The sequence below is a fragment of the Zootoca vivipara genome, chromosome 15 (genome assembly GCF_965207765.1).
Source record: "Zootoca vivipara chromosome 15, rZooViv2.hap1.1, whole genome shotgun sequence".
Lineage (NCBI taxonomy): Eukaryota > Metazoa > Chordata > Lepidosauria > Squamata > Lacertidae > Zootoca > Zootoca vivipara.
Window position 1 is genome coordinate 36,756,259 of NC_142598.1, and position 17,918 is coordinate 36,774,176.

At 43.4% G+C, this 17,918-nt stretch overlaps 1 long non-coding RNA gene across 1 annotated transcript in view; it reads right to left on the minus strand.

Moving 5' to 3' along the window:
* The window catches only part of LOC148683447 (uncharacterized), a 52,696-nt gene extending 36,269 nt beyond the window's left edge, over positions 1–16,427 (minus strand). The window contains exon 1 of the long non-coding RNA XR_015947205.1: positions 16,245–16,427. This is a non-coding gene — a long non-coding RNA (uncharacterized LOC148683447). The remainder of the gene's footprint in view (positions 1–16,244) is intronic.
* Positions 16,428–17,918: the final 1,491 nt, after the last annotated feature.

The window sequence follows — 17,918 nt, forward strand, 5'->3', positions numbered from 1 at the left end:
GCTACCTTTCTGCACCCCTATTAACAGGAGCCCTGCCTGCCATTTTCATCTGGTGGCTCAATAAAATGCAGCCTCTTCTAGCACAAATGTAGAGCCAACTGTTTGAAGAGTCCTCTGGTGAATATAGGTCAACTGCACAACAATATGTGGATAGGTGTGAACAGCTGTCCTTGAAAAATTGGGGAAAGTACTGCTGTGCCCAACTGGGTAGCAGATGGCGAGAGAGAGAGAGAGAGAGAGAGAGAGAGAGAAAGAGAGAGATTTTCAAGATTGGCCTGGTTTTCTGACTTGAGAAAACACCTTATCAAGCAGTTGGCAAGATGCTGGTATTTTCTGCTAAAAAGAAAATCTGAAGGATTCTCCTTCCCCTTTCCTCAAAAACAGATAACTGATATCACCATAAGCAAAGAACAGTAATAAATGATACATGAACTTCTCCGAAGAATGATTGTGTAAAAGTGTCATTATTGTTTCACTGTATCTTTAAGAGTCAGGAAAGATTTAATGATTGGAGTTCTGCAGCTGTGGAGCAGCTCTACAGGTGTTGCTGTGAAGTTAATGATGCAGGGTATATCAGGGGTGTTGTGTGTTGCCTCTGTGCTGGGCGTTTTCCCAGTGTGCTCTTGGTGGGTGGTTTGGTTGTGTGGGTATTTTGTGTAAGCCTAATTTAATTTTTGTAATTTTTCCTTTCTCCATTAAACCAAGCATTTGTTTAAGCCTTGGTCTCTATGTGTAAGTTCCTCAACCAGTTTCTGCTGATTTTGCTTTTAACCCTAACATCTTGGTTATGGGCCCAGTGGTTGAGTGTGGAACTACACATGTTAGTTTTTGGAGAAAGGTTTAGAAAGGTTTTTTCCCTCTTTTCTGCTGCAACGGTTTTGTGGGCTGGTGGTTGAAAAGTTCCAGCATGGCAGACTGTGTTGCTGAGGCTGAGAAGGCTTTAACATTCCCGCAACTAACGGCCGAGAACTACAGTCTATGGTCCTTTCGAATGGAAGCACTTCTAACTTCCCGTGATGAGTGGAAGTACGTGACTGAGGACCCTCCTGCTCCTGTGACCGATGCCTGGTCGAAAGGTGATGCTAAAGCAAGGGCATTAATTAACCTGTCTGTTAGTGATCAGCAAGTTGTGTATATAAGAAATAAGAAGACTGCCAAAGAAATGTGGGACAGTCTTGCGGCAGTGCACGTTAGAAAGGAGTCAGCGTCTGCCATAGCTAGCCAGATATCTGCTGTACCTCCAGCACAATTAACTGTGGAAGGGGTAACAGCAAGATTGATGGGCGAGCTGGACAGAAGGGAGGCTTGTGGGATTAGCACTCCTATTTCTAAAAATAATGAGGAACGCCGTATGCAAGTCTGTGGTGATTCATCTGCTTTCAAAACTTCCAAGCATTGCTGGTTTTGTAAAAAGCAGGGGCACCTTGCGAGGGACTGCAGATTTAAAAAGCAAAATGCTTCAGGGTCCGTTCCATTTCGTAAATCACAGACAGCAACCCAGCAGTCGGCAGTACATCGTAAAGATGGACGTGAGCCGCGAGCGTTCCATGTTCGTGAATTAGGTCGTAAAGTAATTAAAGATGACACGTGGAAATCGTTTGTAGTAGATTCCGGGGCGTCAAGTCATCTTTGTAACGACCGAAGTCTGTTTGTTTCTTTCGAAGAGGAAATTGGCACCATTCATCTGGCCAACTCCGACGTTCTACAGTCGCTTGGCAGAGGTACTGTGAAACTTGACTCCTTAAACATAACAATAGCAAATTGCACTTACTGCCCATCAGTGGACAATTTATTATCAGTAAGTTGCTTTGCACGCCAAGGAGTAACTGTGTGCTTCACAAAATCACTATGTGAGTTCTACAAAGGGGGAAAGCGTGTATTGTATGCCAGAGAGTCTGAAGGTTTATATAGACTATATTTTAAAAAGCATTCACAGCCACCAGTGAACTGTAGAGTAACCCAGCCAAGTCAGGGGCTGAGAAATGTAAAGCCTCACTCCGGTTGTATTCATGAGGCGCATAGACTTTTGGGACATTTAAATTTCACAGATGTGATAAAGACGGAGAAGATTGTTGATGGACTAAACTTGAAGCCATGTAAATACTATATGCAATGTGTATCTTGTTGTAAGAATAAGATAAAAGTTGCAAGAAAGGGTAAATGCTCAGGCAGGAAAGTAACAGAGCCATTTGAACGTGTGCATTGTGATTTAGTAGGGCCACTCCCTCCTTCTTTAGGAAATTCAAAATATTGGCTTACTCTTATTGATCAGTACAGCAGATATTGTTTTGTTTACACCATTGCTGAAAAGTCACAAGCACTTGAGAAGTACAAGATTTTTTGCAACTGGGTAAAAACCCACTTTAACAAACCTATAAAGCATTTGTTTTCTGACAGGGGGGGAGAGTTTGTTTCTGAGGAATTTTCACATTTCCTGGAAGCGCAGGGGACTGTTCACGAGTTGTCCTGCCCTAGAAGTCCTTGGCAGAATGGGATTGTAGAAGTAGTGCAACGTGATTTGCAGGCAGGTGTTAAAACTTACTTGCATGATGCTAATTTGGGGAAAGAATATTGGGCGGAATCTCTTCATGCCTATCTTTTTGTTAAAAACAGATCCTATCATTCTAGTTTAAATGTTACACCCTATGAAATGTTGTTTAAAAAACGCCCTAATTTAAAATACCTGCGAATTTGGGGTTCAGACGTTATTATTCACTACCCTGCTAGACACAAGTTGGATGAGCGTAGTGTTCAAGGAAAGTTTATGGGCTACCAGCAGGGGGCGTACAGAGTTTATGTACCAGCAACTGGCAAATTTCATATTACCAGAAGCATGATTGAAACTGTAAATTGGAATAGAGTTGCTATTTTTCAAGATAGAGATGGTTTAGATAATGCTGATGAGGAGGAAGTAGAAGTAGAAGAGGAAGAAGCTGGAGCAGGGGATAATAGTGAATCTGAAGACGAAAAGCCTGTTGTGTCTGGTGATTTGTTTGAAAATTTAAAGACACAGACACCTAAAGAAAGGTTAAGTTCTTCTGAGTTTTCTGAAAGTAAGAAAAGCCCACAAGAGTCTCATCAGTCTGATGATAGCAATTTACAGTCTGAAGCTAGAAGTCCAAATAGTTCTACTGATTTTGAAGGGCCTAGCTCTTCTTCAGGACTAAGACGTTCAGACAGAAAGAGACAGGAACCAAGACGGTTTTCAAAAGAGCAGTTATATACTGTGTATGCCAATAAAGCAGTTTTTGAGCCAAAATGCTACAACGATGTTCAAAAATTACCTTTGCATGAAGCTGCAAATTGGTACAAAGCTATGGATGCTGAAATAGCTTCTTTAAAAGAGCACAACACTTGGTCTCTTGTACCACAAACCCCAGACATGAGAGTTATTGATTCAAAATGGGTTTATAAAGTGAAAATGAATGATAAAAACGAAGTTGTAAGGTACAAGGCTAGGTTAGTAGCCAGAGGTTTCCAGCAAATCCCGGGTGAAGACTATGATTTGTGTTACTCACCAAGCGTAAAATATGGATCTGTTAAGCTTTTGTTAAAAGATGCATCCCAGCGTGGACATGCTGTCTATCATGTAGATATAAAAACTGCCTATTTGTTTGCAGATTTAGAAGAACAAATTTTTATGCGTGTCCCTGATGGCGTAATCGCCACTAAAGGAGTAGTGTGCAAACTAAATAAATCTCTTTATGGTTTGCATCAGAGTGGTAAAAACTGGCATCAGACTTTAGTGAAGGAATTGCTGAATTTTGGTTTTACACAAGGCAAGGCAGATAACTGTGTATTTACAAAAGAAAATGGAAATTCTGTGACCAAATTATGTGTGTTTGTAGATGATATACTAATTTCTACAAGAACTAAACATGAATATACACAGATAGTGTCACTGTTACAAGAAAAATTTGATGTGGTAGAATTAGGCAAAGCTAAAAACTATATATCCATGCAAATTGAAGGCAAAAATGGTTCTTATCTGATTCATCAAAATGCAAAAATAGATGATCTTGTTGAAATGTTATGTTTAAAGAATGCAAATGGGAAAGAAACGCCTATGGTATGTGGTTTCACTTTTACAGATGGCAATAACACGTTCTCTGACAAAACTTTGTATCGCTCTGCCATAGGCAAGCTCAATTTTATTCAAAGAGTTTCAAGGCCAGATGTGACTTATGCTTTTCATTTTCTGGCAAAATTTGTAGAAAAACCCACTACCCAATGCTTCAAAGCTCTTAAGAGAGTGGTGATGTACCTCAAACACACAAAACATTACAGATTGGAATTTACACCATCTATTGACAAAGGTTTTGAAATATATTGTGATGCATCTCATGCTGTAGAGCAAAATAATTACAAAGGTACATCTGGTATGGTTTATTTTTATAATGGGTGTCCTTTTGAATGGAAAGCACAGAATCAAAGGATTAATTGTCTTTCTTCAACTGAAAGTGAGTTATATGCCTGTACTCAGGCCATTCGTGATATAGAGTGGTATTTACAAATATTTGAAGACTTAAAGATGCCAGTATCACTCCCAGTAAAAGTTTATCTCGATTCCCAGAGTGGACTTGCTATCCTGTGCTCAGAAACCAACACACAGCGCACTAGAGTGTTGAGATTACGTTTACAATTTGTAAAGAATTTGATTGCTGACAAAACAATTGTTTTTGAATATGTCCCCGGTGACAGACAAGTTGCAGACATCTTTACTAAAGCACTTCCAAAAGTTGCGCATGAAAGACATGTACAAAGTTTGTCTCTGTTTCACAATAATGAACTGCAGGGGATATGTTGAATGATTGTGTAAAAGTGTCATTATTGTTTCACTGTATCTTTAAGAGTCAGGAAAGATTTAATGATTGGAGTTCTGCAGCTGTGGAGCAGCTCTACAGGTGTTGCTGTGAAGTTAATGATGCAGGGTATATCAGGGGTGTTGTGTGTTGCCTCTGTGCTGGGCGTTTTCCCAGTGTGCTCTTGGTGGGTGGTTTGGTTGTGTGGGTATTTTGTGTAAGCCTAATTTAATTTTTGTAATTTTTCCTTTCTCCATTAAACCAAGCATTTGTTTAAGCCTTGGTCTCTATGTGTAAGTTCCTCAACCAGTTTCTGCTGATTTTGCTTTTAACCCTAACACTGCTGTGGTGGGAAGGTAAACAGTGTTTCCGTGCGCTCTGGTTTCTGTCACACTGTTCCATTGCACCAGAAGCAGTTTAGTCGTGCCGCCCACATGACCAGGAAAGCTGTCTGCAGACAAACGCCAGCTCCCTTGGCCTGAAAGCGAGATGAACACCACAACCCCATAGTCGCCTTTGCCTGGACTTAACCGTCCAGGGGTCCTTTACCTTCTTACCTATGCTGGAATCTGTGTGAGATAGGCCTGGGAAGAGAAGAAAAGAAGCCCCCTCTGCCTTTGCATAACTATTTTGGATAACCAGGAATTTCTCAGCTATCGGGCCAATAGCTACCTTTCTGCACCCCTATTAACAGGAGCCCTGCCTGCCATGTTCATCTGGTGGCTCAATAAAATGCAGCCTCTTCTAGCACAAATGTAGAGCCAACTGTTTGAAGAGTCCTCTGGTGAATATAGGTCAACTGCACAACAATATGTGGATAGGTGTGAACAGCTGTCCTTGAAAAATTGGGGAAAGTACTGCTGTGCCCAACTGGGTAGCAGATGGCGAGAGAGAGAGAGAGAGAGAGAGAGAAAGAGAGAGATTTTCAAGATTGGCCTGGTTTTCTGACTTGAGAAAACACCTTATCAAGCAGTTGGCAAGATGCTGGTATTTTCTGCTAAAAAGAAAATCTGAAGGATTCTCCTTCCCCTTTCCTCAAAAACAGATAACTGATATCACCATAAGCAAAGAACAGTAATAAATGATACATGAACTTCTCCGAAGAATGATTTCAACCAAACCCACATGTAGGTAGTCGAATGACAATGTTATGTTTATTAAATATGCATATATTTCTACTTCAGGAAGTTGAGGTAGTTCAGGAAGTTCGGTCTCTAGATGGAGCTGTAGCACCTCAATAATATTCATGAAGATAAATTTTGTTAGTATTGATTCCCTCTCCCCAACCCCATCCGCTCCCAGTTTCTCCATTCAAGTCTCTTTACAACTATGCATTAGCTCATGTTTCATAGCTGTAGACAATATTTGATTTTTCTCCTTTTAGATTTTCTTTTGTCCTTCCCTTTTCTGGGCAACCATACACCCTAAGAACATTAGTTAATACAACCACCTAGTGTGTGTGTGTGTGTGTGTGTGCGTGCGCACACACACACACTCATCCAAGTGAATCCCAGGATGGTTACAGAAACAAAATACAATAAAAGCAGGTGGAAGTTTCATGGTTGATTGGCAGATAGGAAGACAAAATATCGAATACTCCAAGGACAGAATGTAGGCAGGGATGGGGCAGGGTCATAGCTCAATGGTTGGTCATCTGTTTCCGACCTCATTTTTTTTAAACAACAGTGTAATGGTGCTGGAGGCTTCCTCGCGAGTAATCTGCTCCAAACTCTGTGGCTGGTTTTTACAGAGTTTTATTATATACAAGACAGAGCAACAAAAAGCATGACTGTTCTATCCCAAATCAGAATCCGGAAGCACCACCCTTTGTGACTTCCACCAACAGAACACGCTGGGCTTTCGGAATCTCCTCCTCTCTGTGTGCCTCTTTTCACCCCTCCACTGTTGGGGTGATGGGGCTGCTGGAGAACCCTCTCCACTTGAACTGCCCAGCTGGGGGGCTGGTGCTGTCTCCTCTGGCACCTCCCCCTCCTGAGCTCTCTGGTCCCACCCTCCAACGCTTCCCTTTGAGGACCTTCCCTCCTCAGCATCCTCAAGGGTCTGCTCCGCTTCCTGAGGGTCAGCACCACCTCCTGCGGATGGTTCCTCAGCACTCCCATCCTTGGCTCTTACTTCATCGGAGAGTCCTTTTCCGCACTTCCTGGTCTCTCCGCTGACCCCTGGTGGTCCCCTGACAATCAGCAACAAGAAAGTGACTTTCTCCCCACCCAAATTAGACTACTGAACTAAAGAGAGCTAACTAGTAGTGGATTTTGTGTTTAATGACTGGGAGCTCAGTTCTGGAACTGAAAGCAGATTCCTAGGCTCAGCCTGTGCTTAGAATATGCCAGTTCCTCGATTCTATCTGTATGTCTTTTGCCACCAGCCTCTAGATGGTTGGTCTTGAGGTTCTAGCACAGATGCGAAATTGATCCGGCAAGCCTGCAATCTGCTCAGCCCTGCTCCGCTTGGTTCTTCCACCCCTGAGGTGCTGTCCTCAGCTGAGTGCCCCAATCCAAATCCCTGCAGGAAAACAACAAAGAAGAAGCTTGATTCTCAACTGATAGGCAAGGGAATGAAACAGAAAACTGCTCCCCCCATATAATCCACCGTAAAACAAGGCCTGTTTTTGTCCATGGAGTTTTCTTGGCAGGGATACTGGAGTGGCTTGCCAGTTCCTTCTCCACTGGAAGGTCAGATCCTGGAAGCTCACTGGAAGGACAGATCCTGAGGCTCCAATACTTTGGCGAACCCATGAGAAGAGAAGACACCCTGGAAGACACCTGGTCCATTGGGTCACGAAGAGTCGGACACGACTAAACGACTAAACAACAACAACAAAACAAGGCCAACCAGGAAGATAGCTAAAATCCAATGAAGCAGACTGAAAAGACACATTAGCCCTTTAAAATGTCCGAGTAAACAAGAAAGTCTTCACTTGGACCTTTAAACATTATAATGCCAGTTGGGAGGGTCTATATTTTAGAATTGCTAGATTATGCAGATAGGGTGCCAGAGAGTCGAAATGGGAAGGTGGAAAATAGTCATATCATGGGCAAAATTTCCTTACTGTGGCCGAGTTGTTCTGACGCTCAGTATCATTTAGGCACTGACAAATTAGACTGTTTGCTTTACTAAAACCCAAAGTGAGTAGCTGTTGTGGTGATAAACCACAAGAGTGAAGTTATTGATAGTCAATTTTAGTCCAGGGGCTCTTGTGACAATCTTGCAGCACTAGGGATATTAGACCGGGGGGATTTGAGTTTAGGTGAAGCCAATAGGTAAGTGTCCTATGCCAGATCCTTCTTAGTTGTGCCAGGTGGCATGCTATGGTTTCGTGGCCTGTGTTCTCTGGCTCCATGTGGAAGCCACAATACAAAGAGGTTACAGAACGGTGGTGATTTTTTTCCCTCCCCATCTCTTTCGATCCCTTCTCACAGCTTGGCACCAGGCAGTCATGTGACGGAAAGAGAGCATCAGATTGGCTGCACCGTACCACAAGCGTCAAGCTCCCCAGTGAGCACCAGTCATGTGTTGTGTTGTGATGCTGGGAAAACAGCAGTACCTCAGCAACATCACCACATGAGGCAGTATTGAACTCTCATTTGAGGGTCTGTGTTTAATCCCAGCTTTGATACCAATTTCCGCTCCCAATTTTGAACACTTGGTTAATCTTAAAACTTGAATCAGGAAGCAAGCTTGCAACAGTGTTTTAAGTTCCTGTGCAGCTCTGTGGATGATGGCGATGCTCCGACGTCTCCCCATTTTGCTCCCAGAGGCATTTGTGACGGATTGGGCTGGCTTGAGTAGAGCTCCAGGGTGTTAAGTGTTAAACCCAGCCTCTTAGTTGATTGATGGCATTCCATTCCATGAGGGGCGGGACATCCACGGGTTTAAAGAGGATGGGTAGCCGTTAATTCTGGGGAGAGAGGGTTTTGGGAGCGTGAGTGTGTGGGAGGTTGTGGAGTAGGTTACTAGAGTAGGTGTAGATGAGGAATTGGTTAGGTTTGTAATTATATGATTAACAAGAACAGTTCTATTGAAACCACATGCTTGTACACATGAAACTTGAACGCAACCGTTAAGATTTTAAGACGTTAAATGTTAAGTTAAAGTGCCATCTAAACTATCGTCTGTGTGATCTTTCCAGCAGAGGTATCTATTGCTCATCTGGTGGAGATACTCATTAAAAGGACAAAAGGCAAGGCAGAAAGGATAGTTTGTGGTCCCTTGAGTGCACCGAGAGGGGGAGGAAGAGGGAGATTGGTTCAAGGGTGACACAAAGTTTCCTCGGGAGGGAGGAAAGCTTCACAGTGGGGAAAGCTCAAGTGAGGAGAACCCCTTACTGGTGTGTACACGAGGAATAGTCTCATATTCACCCCAGAGCTTAAGAAGATACCGGGCCACGTTTGGGCTGGAAAAGTACTCTCATTTTATGTGTAAAACCCACAAGGGATAGGGGGATTACAATAAGGCTATAGGGAAGAGTGGTGAGGTTTAGTGTTACCTCAGAAATCCCTATTAGTGCTTTTTATAATTTGAGAGGTTTGGAAACAAAAGGCGTAAGGTGGGGACTTCTTACGCCACAGCATCATATAGCTTAATGTACTAATGTTTGGAAAGACTGAAATGGAAGGAGCTGTAAAGGAGAGGAGTCCTGTAGTAAGGGATGTTGACATTTGTTGGCTAAAGAGAAATGAGGTTTCTGTGACAGCCCATTTATTAGCCGTCCGTTCGGAAGTGTAATAATCACCTGTAAAGGAATGTCGAGATTCAGTTCACGAGCGCTGCCTGAAGCAAAAAGATGGCAAAATAAAAAGATCCATCAAATAACTTTCATTCATTTCTGCAATCATGTCTTAGGCCGACTCTTTGGCTGATTCTTATCAGGGGTTTAAGCACAGAGGGGGAAAAATCGATAAGTCCAACTTTTTCTTTCTCATTTGTATATTCTGTTTGTCCTCCCTATTTTCCATGACCTTAGAGAAGCCTTGGGATGGTGATCTACGACTGTTCCCCGACGCTTCTCTAAACCAACTTATAGCACAATCCTAACCTGTGCTACTCGGAATCAAGTCTTACGGAATTCAGTGGGGCTTACTCTCAGGCAAACGGGGTTTGGATTGCAGCTATAATTGGTGTTTTTTTGTTTGCCACATGGCCATTTAAAAAGTGTTTGCATGAAACTTCAAGAGAGAAATAAAAGGAGGGGGAGAGAGAGAAAAGACGGATCAAAACTCGAAACATGTTGCGAAAATGGGAAGAAATGAAAACTGGGGAAATGAGAGAAACTAAAACCCACAGAAGGCCTGCATGCCTAACAGCTGCAGTAGAAGAAAACGGAATGAAACAGCAGAGAACAATGCAAATTCTTAGCAAGGGGGTTATTCTTTGGTAATGAGATCAGTTTCACCTACGATTGGGAAAGAAATTCCATTCAGTTCCTATTTAAGAGCAAGCCTACCTAATTTCCTGAAACAACACATGAATCAAAACATTGCCATCCTTCAGAATTCACCCTTCTCTGAATTTTGCAATGCACTTTTCCGCATGCAGTGTGCAATGCATATATTGGTAATTTTTTTATTTTTTAAAAAATGTATTTGGGGAAATGGCTTGTAATAATGTGTATATTAGCACACAATAATGTTTATGTTAGGATAAATTCACCTCAAAAGGCTGATGGAATGTTTAGATGAGGATTTTATTTTTATTTTATTTTATTTTTTAAATGTCAAACTGATGTGGAAATGTGGAGAACTGACCTCATGGTTGCAACAATGAGAAACTCAGAGAAGCCCAAATTGACTGATTCACCCCTCTTTACAGAATATTTGACACAAAGCATTTACATCTGCAACATCTTACAGGCTAAAACATCGGTGCATTACATTTGCCCAGGCCTCCGACATTTTCTTGTAGCTATCCTGAAATTGGAATGACCTGTGTGTAGCATTTCTCAAGAATGTCAGGAAACCTATCATGATGGTCATTATGAGGATGTGTTTTAAAGCATAGTAGGGGTAATAAAATGGCTCATTTGATTATTATCTTATGCAGTTACAATCTCAGCAGATTGCTTTTTCCTTATCTCCTCGGAAAACTTTCAGTATCGCCAGTCCAGTATGTTCTGCTGGTTCTTAATGAACTCTAATGATATTGCAGGTTTAATAAAACCCATCGAAGTCTCCATCCACATTTCCCTTTATTGTTGCTGATAAGAAAGTGTCCCAGGCCACTGTAAAGTTCACTTAATGAGGCAGAAAGTTTAGGAAGATCTAACATATTCTTAGCATCAGGGTTTTGAATTAGTTCCCCCTCTGTCAGGCCATGCAAGCTTAATGTGGGGAGTAAACAATTTGGGTGGGTGGGAAGAGAAAATGGAGAGTCAATTTTTATCACCATGGCAAATAAAGTCTTGATACTAAATCCCCAGGCCTGTTTATGGGGGGAAGCATGCGTCAGGTTTCTCCCCCCCCCCTAGAAACAAAGGTCCTAATCCACCAGAGGTCAGACCCCGGGTTTGGGTATGTGTGTGAAGAAAAGAATAAGTTTGGATTTGATATCCCGCTTTATCACTACCCGAAGGAGTCTCAAAGCGGCTAACAATCTCCTTTCCCCTCCCACCCCCACAACAAACACTCTGTGAGGTGAGTGCGGCTCAGAGACTTCAGAGAAGTGTGACTAGCCCAAGGTCACCCAGCAGCTGCATGTGGAGGAGCAGAGACGCGAACCCGGTTCCCCGGATTACGAGTCTACCGCTCTTAACCACTACACCACACTGGCTCTCTGTGTGTGCACACAGAGCCCTAAATGTCATAAATTACTGTATCCATTTACATACCCTCCAACATTCCTCAGATGAAAATGGGGACATTTCTCATTCCCCCTTAACTGACCCTCCCTGACCCACCCATTCTTGTCCCCCACCCCACCCCACAGAGCATTTCCTATCAGAAGTAGGGTGAGTGCCACCACCAAAAGGACACAGCACACAGGCCCTCCGCCATCCTGAGAAAACCCCTTAATCCTGATATTATTTTATTATTTGGTAGATTTACAAAAATAAAAACATACACTTGGCGCCTTCCCCCCCTAGGGGTACTCTCATTTTCCTACTCATATTGAAATATTGCCCTTCATTGAGGCCAAACTTAGATTCACAAAAGGTTTAGGGGTACCCATTTTACTTTCCCAATTTATTTTATTCTTGCACAGACGTGTTTTTTTCCCCCTAGACAATTTTGGGAGGAAGGCTGGGATGGAAACGAAACGAAACAAAACAAAACAGTAAACAAAGGTGTCCCTAGCTCCATAACCATCAAATGACTGTTATTCCTGTTTAAAACTTTCTGCATCTTGGTTGTCAATGGAGCAAAACCCGGGCAAATTAACCTGCACTATGAGGATGTCCACTTTAAAAATATATTCATTTTGCTCCGAGTTTATAAGCCCAAAGAAGAGTTCTGTGCATCTCAAAAGCTCATTACCAGCGTTGTTGGTCCTGTCAAAGGACTTGTCTCAGTTGTTGTGTGTTGCTCATTATGTGGGGCCAATGAGGCACCTAACACCCTGACAAACCAAACACAATTTTCCAAAGGCAAAACTCCCTCCCTCCCTCTACCCCAACAGAGCAATCAGGTTGTCCTTGTTAATGTCCTAGCTATGGGGCATGTAGACTACTGAGCTGGTATTCTTCTTCCTCTGGCCTCCACCCTGGACAGCCAGGTTTTATGTTGCTTCATTAACAAATAAAATCACACTTTCCCCTTGACAAGGAAGCGAGGCATTACATCCCGATGTTTGCAGTGTTGAGAGCAATGAACAACATGTTTCAAAATCTTAATGGGAGCAATGCCATATTTCCTGGGATCATTAATTCCTTATCTGGCCTGTACATGCCGGCTAACCAGGCCCTTTTGTTTACTTCATATTCATCAATCCTGGTCTCTCTTGTGCTCTCACTATGCAGATTAAAAAATGCCCAGTGTATTAAAATTCAGAGAAAACCACAATTTTTTTTATTAAAAAGTTAAGAAATTGCAAACAAGAACAGCACTTTGCATTTTGTGTGTGTGTGTGTGTGTGTGTGTTGTTGTTGTTGTTGTTGTTGTTGTTGAGTCTCAAATTCTGACAGATGTTTTATGAATACAAACTTCAGGCCGCAATTGCCAAGACAGAAGTATCTTTCTTTTCTTAGCTTGCAGAACCATTCCCTTTTGTTAACACTGCATACCTTTTTTTAGGGGGGGGGGAATCCAATTGATGTAATTGTGTACCCATAATGCACCACAATATCAGAGAGAGGAGCCTAAATTAGTTTGCCACCATACTGTATAATAAGAGATTCTTAGGACTGTTGATACAGGGGTCAGCAAACTTTTTCAGCAGGGGGCTGGTCCACTGTCCCTCAGACCTTGTGGGGGGCCAGACTATATTTTGAAGGAGGGAGAACAAATTCCTATGCCCCACAAATAACCTAGAGATGCATTTTAAATAAAAGCACACATTCTACTCATGTAAAAACACGCTGATTCCTGGACCATCCGCGGGCTGGATTTAGAAGGCGATTGGGCCGGATCCGGCCCCCGGGCCTTAGTTTGTCTACCCATGGATTAGGACATCACAGAGTCTGGGGTGGTCCATTAAATTTTGCTGCCTGAGGCAGAGGACAAGATGGTGTGTTCCCTCTCCCCTTATCCACCTCTCATCCATATAAAGAAACCCACTGGACGGACATTTTAAACTTGCTTCAACAGTGGTGACTAGCAGGCCCACCAAGTGTCTTTATTTTCCAGAGACAGTCCCAGATTTATAGAAGCCACCCTGGTTTCTGATTTGATCCTGGAATGTCCCTCTTTTCCAATGTCCCTATTTTCATCAGAGAAATGTTGGAGGGTGTGATAGGATGTCTTTATTTTCTTTGGATAAATTTTGGAGGGCATGGAGTTATGTGACCCCTGAACCAAGGAGATAAGTAATTACATCTTTTAGAAGACATACTAGTTGGTGCTGCCACACGTTGCGGTGGCTCGGTTTGTTAAATGGAGCCTCAAAGTCCCACTTCAGACTCCCCTCACCTTCAGAGTCCCCCTGTTTTTCATGTGTTATGTTTACATAGGCACATCCCTGTGTCTCCCCCCCGTTCTGTCCCTCCTCCCCCAATCCCTCAGTTCATCCCTGTGATTGGGCCCACACTGTCCCAACCTATGACCTATTCAGCCCCCCCATCCCCCACCCAAGCAGGCCCCTACCTCCATTTGGCCTAGTCTGGAAAGTGGCCTAGTCTGCAAAGCCAAGGCAAGATACTGTGGAGAGGGCAGGTTTCATCCCTGTGTCTCCCCCAGCCTGTTCTGACCCATTACCTATCCCTGCCCCCTATTTGCCCCCCCCCCAGGGCAGGCCCCTACCTCCACTTGGCCTAGTCTGGAAAGCGGCCTAGTCTGTTGCGGCCTATTCAGTCTGCTGGGCAATGTTGGGCCTTTTTGCTGCAAAAGGCTTGTTTTCAGTTGGTTGCTGTGGAATTTTGTGATGTCATCTGGTGGCGCGGCTTTGGAGGCAGCAGCATGCATTTTGCCTTTCTATTGGATGCTGCTGGAATCTTCAGAGTTTCTGCAGGTGATGTCTAATTTGCGCGCCACTTTTGTGTTTAATCATTATTTTAGGTATGAAAGGGGTGCTTTTCTGGAAAATAATTTATGCCAGATCCCTCCCTGATGGGAAAGGTACGCTTTGCCCTAATTTGATGCAATTTGGTTCAGCGGTTACGGAGGGAGGGTGTTACATCCACTCACACAGTGGATATATATATATATATATATATATATATATATATATATATATATATATATATATGAAGGCAGCCCTGCACAGGGAAGTTTTTTTAAAAAATGTTTTCTTAATTAGCCGTTCAGATGCTGTTAGACTCAAACCCCCATGATCCCCAGCCAGCATGGCCAATGGTTAGGGATGATGGGAGTTGTAATCATATGTCATTCAGAAGACAGAAAGTTTGCCATCCATGTCTATCTACTATACCACTCTGATTCCAATTTGAGATATTACAATTGGACAATACCAGGAATTCCCTGCAATGTCCTCTCACCCATTTCTGCCCATATTGGATCCAGATAGCGATACACTTTGTCCCATAGTCAAGCAGGAAATAGTAAAGGTTTAGGTGGATGGTTCTCAAAACTTCTTTTTTCCAAAGCGAAAACTTTTTCCGAAGTTGTTTTCAACACATCCTATAAAAAGGCATATGCTAATGTGCATGAAGCTCAATATAAGGATTTCTCGTGAGGCACAGTTTATCTAGATCATAAAAATGAGCCAATATAGGGAGCTTGTTCTATACAGTTTTTTTGGAAGTAAGTAGGGGGTGGGGGAAGGAAGAGAGAAAAAGAAAGGAAGGAAGGCCAAAAGAAAGACAAATTAAGTTTGAAAGTAGTCCCTCTGCCACCAATCTGCATTACTATGGTACAAGCGAGGATTCACATTGGATATTCATTGCATTCAATAAAGAAAATCAATATGCCAGAAGGGGGAAAATACACATTTCATTGGAGACTGAATTTTCTAAATGATATTTCCGATCTCGTCAAGCTTCTTGTTTGCAACGAGGGGAGGCATTTGACATCGGGAGTAATAGCTCCTGTTATTGACCTCTGGTATCAAATGAGTTGAGCACTGAAACTTATTGAATCATTAGGATAGTGTTCTCTGAGAACATGATCCGAGACGTTCAGCATCTCCCGGGCATCTCCATGTGTTTAGGAAAGAAAGGGCACACGCAAACACCCCTTGACTATACGGAAAGGAAGGCAAATAACCCTGACCCTCCAACCATAAGAATTCCACTGAAATTTTATCTCCCCGTTGATAATGCTCAAATGCCATTTCTTTCCTCATTAATTGATGGGAAATTGTTAAGATAAAGCAAATTTTGGCACAGCTGCAATGGATGTTTCTTCAATGGGAGTTTCCAAATTTCCTTCTCATCAAATGCTCCAGGACTGCCAAGGGGTTGGTTTTTTTGGGGACTTTGGATCCTATTTAATCCATGACAAGGACCATTCCTCTTTTCAGACCCTACCACCATTGGATCCATTCTTGGTGCCCATGGCAGCCATTTTGTGCTGACACTTTTGTCAAGACCAGAGTCCCCGACACCTCCGTTTTATCCCCACCCCACTAGAAAACACACTGATCACAGTGATGGTTCATTCATAACCATCAACATATCTCCGATGAAAATAGGGACATCCTATTCAATTCCTTCTCCTTCTCCTTTCTCCTCCTCCTCCTCCTTCTTCCCCACCTTCTGATTGGGTTGCCCCAGGGTGGCTTCCAACATATAAGAAAACTTAAACATATTAAAAACATATTTTAAAAAACTTCATGAATCAAGGCTGCCTTCAGATGTCTTCTATAGTTGCTTACCTCCTTGGCTTACGTGTGGGGGATCAATTCTGGAAGGGTCTCTTCTCTTTCCTTTAGACCCTTCGTCAAGTTCATTGAGGAAGCTATTCACATTGCGAGAGACTGCTCTGTCTGGCAACACCAGGTCTCCGGAGCGGCCAGGCCCTTCTGTTGGGTTTTTTGACTACGTGCCGAGTTGCAGCTTCTTAGCTGATGGCCAAGAAGACTGAGCAAAGGAGTTATTCTGCCTGGAAACTTGGGTCCCTGGAAACAGCTATGCGATTGGCTGAGGTTACCTATAAAGGCATGATAGGTCTCACCACTCCTCGGTTGGTTGGTTTGGTTTGGTTTTGTGTGGTCAGTGGTTGTCAGTAACAGAAGTGTATATAGAGAGAAGAGAAGATGCATGTCTGTATCTTGTACATAGTAACTTGTGAGTCTGCTGTATATAATAAACGTCCGTAGTTAACCATGTTACTAGTAGCAGCGTCTTGTTCCTGCCTCATCACTACACTGTTTGCAACTGAATGCCTCCTGAAAGTCTGTGTGTACTCTGCTTTATCCAACTGGTTACAGTTGCAACATTCCAACACCTTCCCCAGACATGAAAGGCGAAGCAAAAAGAGCTGGAGCACAGAGCAGCTACATATATCTATAGACATCTGGAGCAGCGCCTTGGAAGGCAGGATTTTATCAAGAGACTCAGCAGAGCTAGAGGGTATAGTGTAAGGCCAGAAGGAATTTTGTGATACCTTAATCCGGCCTCTCATACAGCAAACTTTTATATCTACCTATCTGAAATGTGCCTAAGGCTTTGCTAGCTCACACGGGACAGATTGCAGAACAATCCTTTGATTTTGAAACCACAGCGTACACAATGCACCTGCGATATCCCTTCGAGCGGGAGCACCACGGTCCTGCTATAGTTACCATGTATTCCTATCTTGAGAACCGCTTCGCTGTTAGTCATTATTGTAAAACAATAGGTGGGTAGAAGCTACAATGGTTGTGGCAGCTCGGGGCAGAGGCGACAGGCTGTTCCCCCTTCCCAAGCTTGAGGGGCCCTGGCGTGTGCCACGCACGCATGATGTCACACGTGTCTCCCGACACCGTCCAGGTCGGTGCAGGCTTCCATGTTGTCCCTTCCTCTGGAGGAAACATCGCATGTGTGTGCTGCATCCTGGACCCTCTCAACATTGAGGGGGCTGGGCCCTCTTCAAACAAATATTGGGGGGGGGGGTCAAAGACACCTCGACCCCCTAGAGTTGGGATGCCTGGCTAGGGGTACGGTTGGTGAAAAAGAAAAGAAGAGCCAGTGTGGTGTAGTGGTTAGAGTGTTGGGCTAGGATCTGGGAATTGGGGTTCAAATCCCTGCTCAGCCACAAATCCCATGGGTGTCAGGGGCTGAGAAGGAATGGTGGGGCTGCCCCACCTTCTCCTGAACCTTCCTGAGAACGGGAGGACAGTATAGAATTACAGCAGTGGCTTGCAGGTCATAGTTCAGAAGCTGCAGAGGGGAGAAGCTAGGAAATATTGGGAGGGGAACAGCAGGAAGAACCAGGGGAGAGGCAGCTGACACACTCAGGAATGCTTTCCTGACCCCCCCCTTCCAGGACAAGGCAGGTATTGAGAGTAGTAGAGCAGAAAGCTCAGAGGCCTAAAGCTCAGATCAGCCATTGCAGGTATGACGTAGAA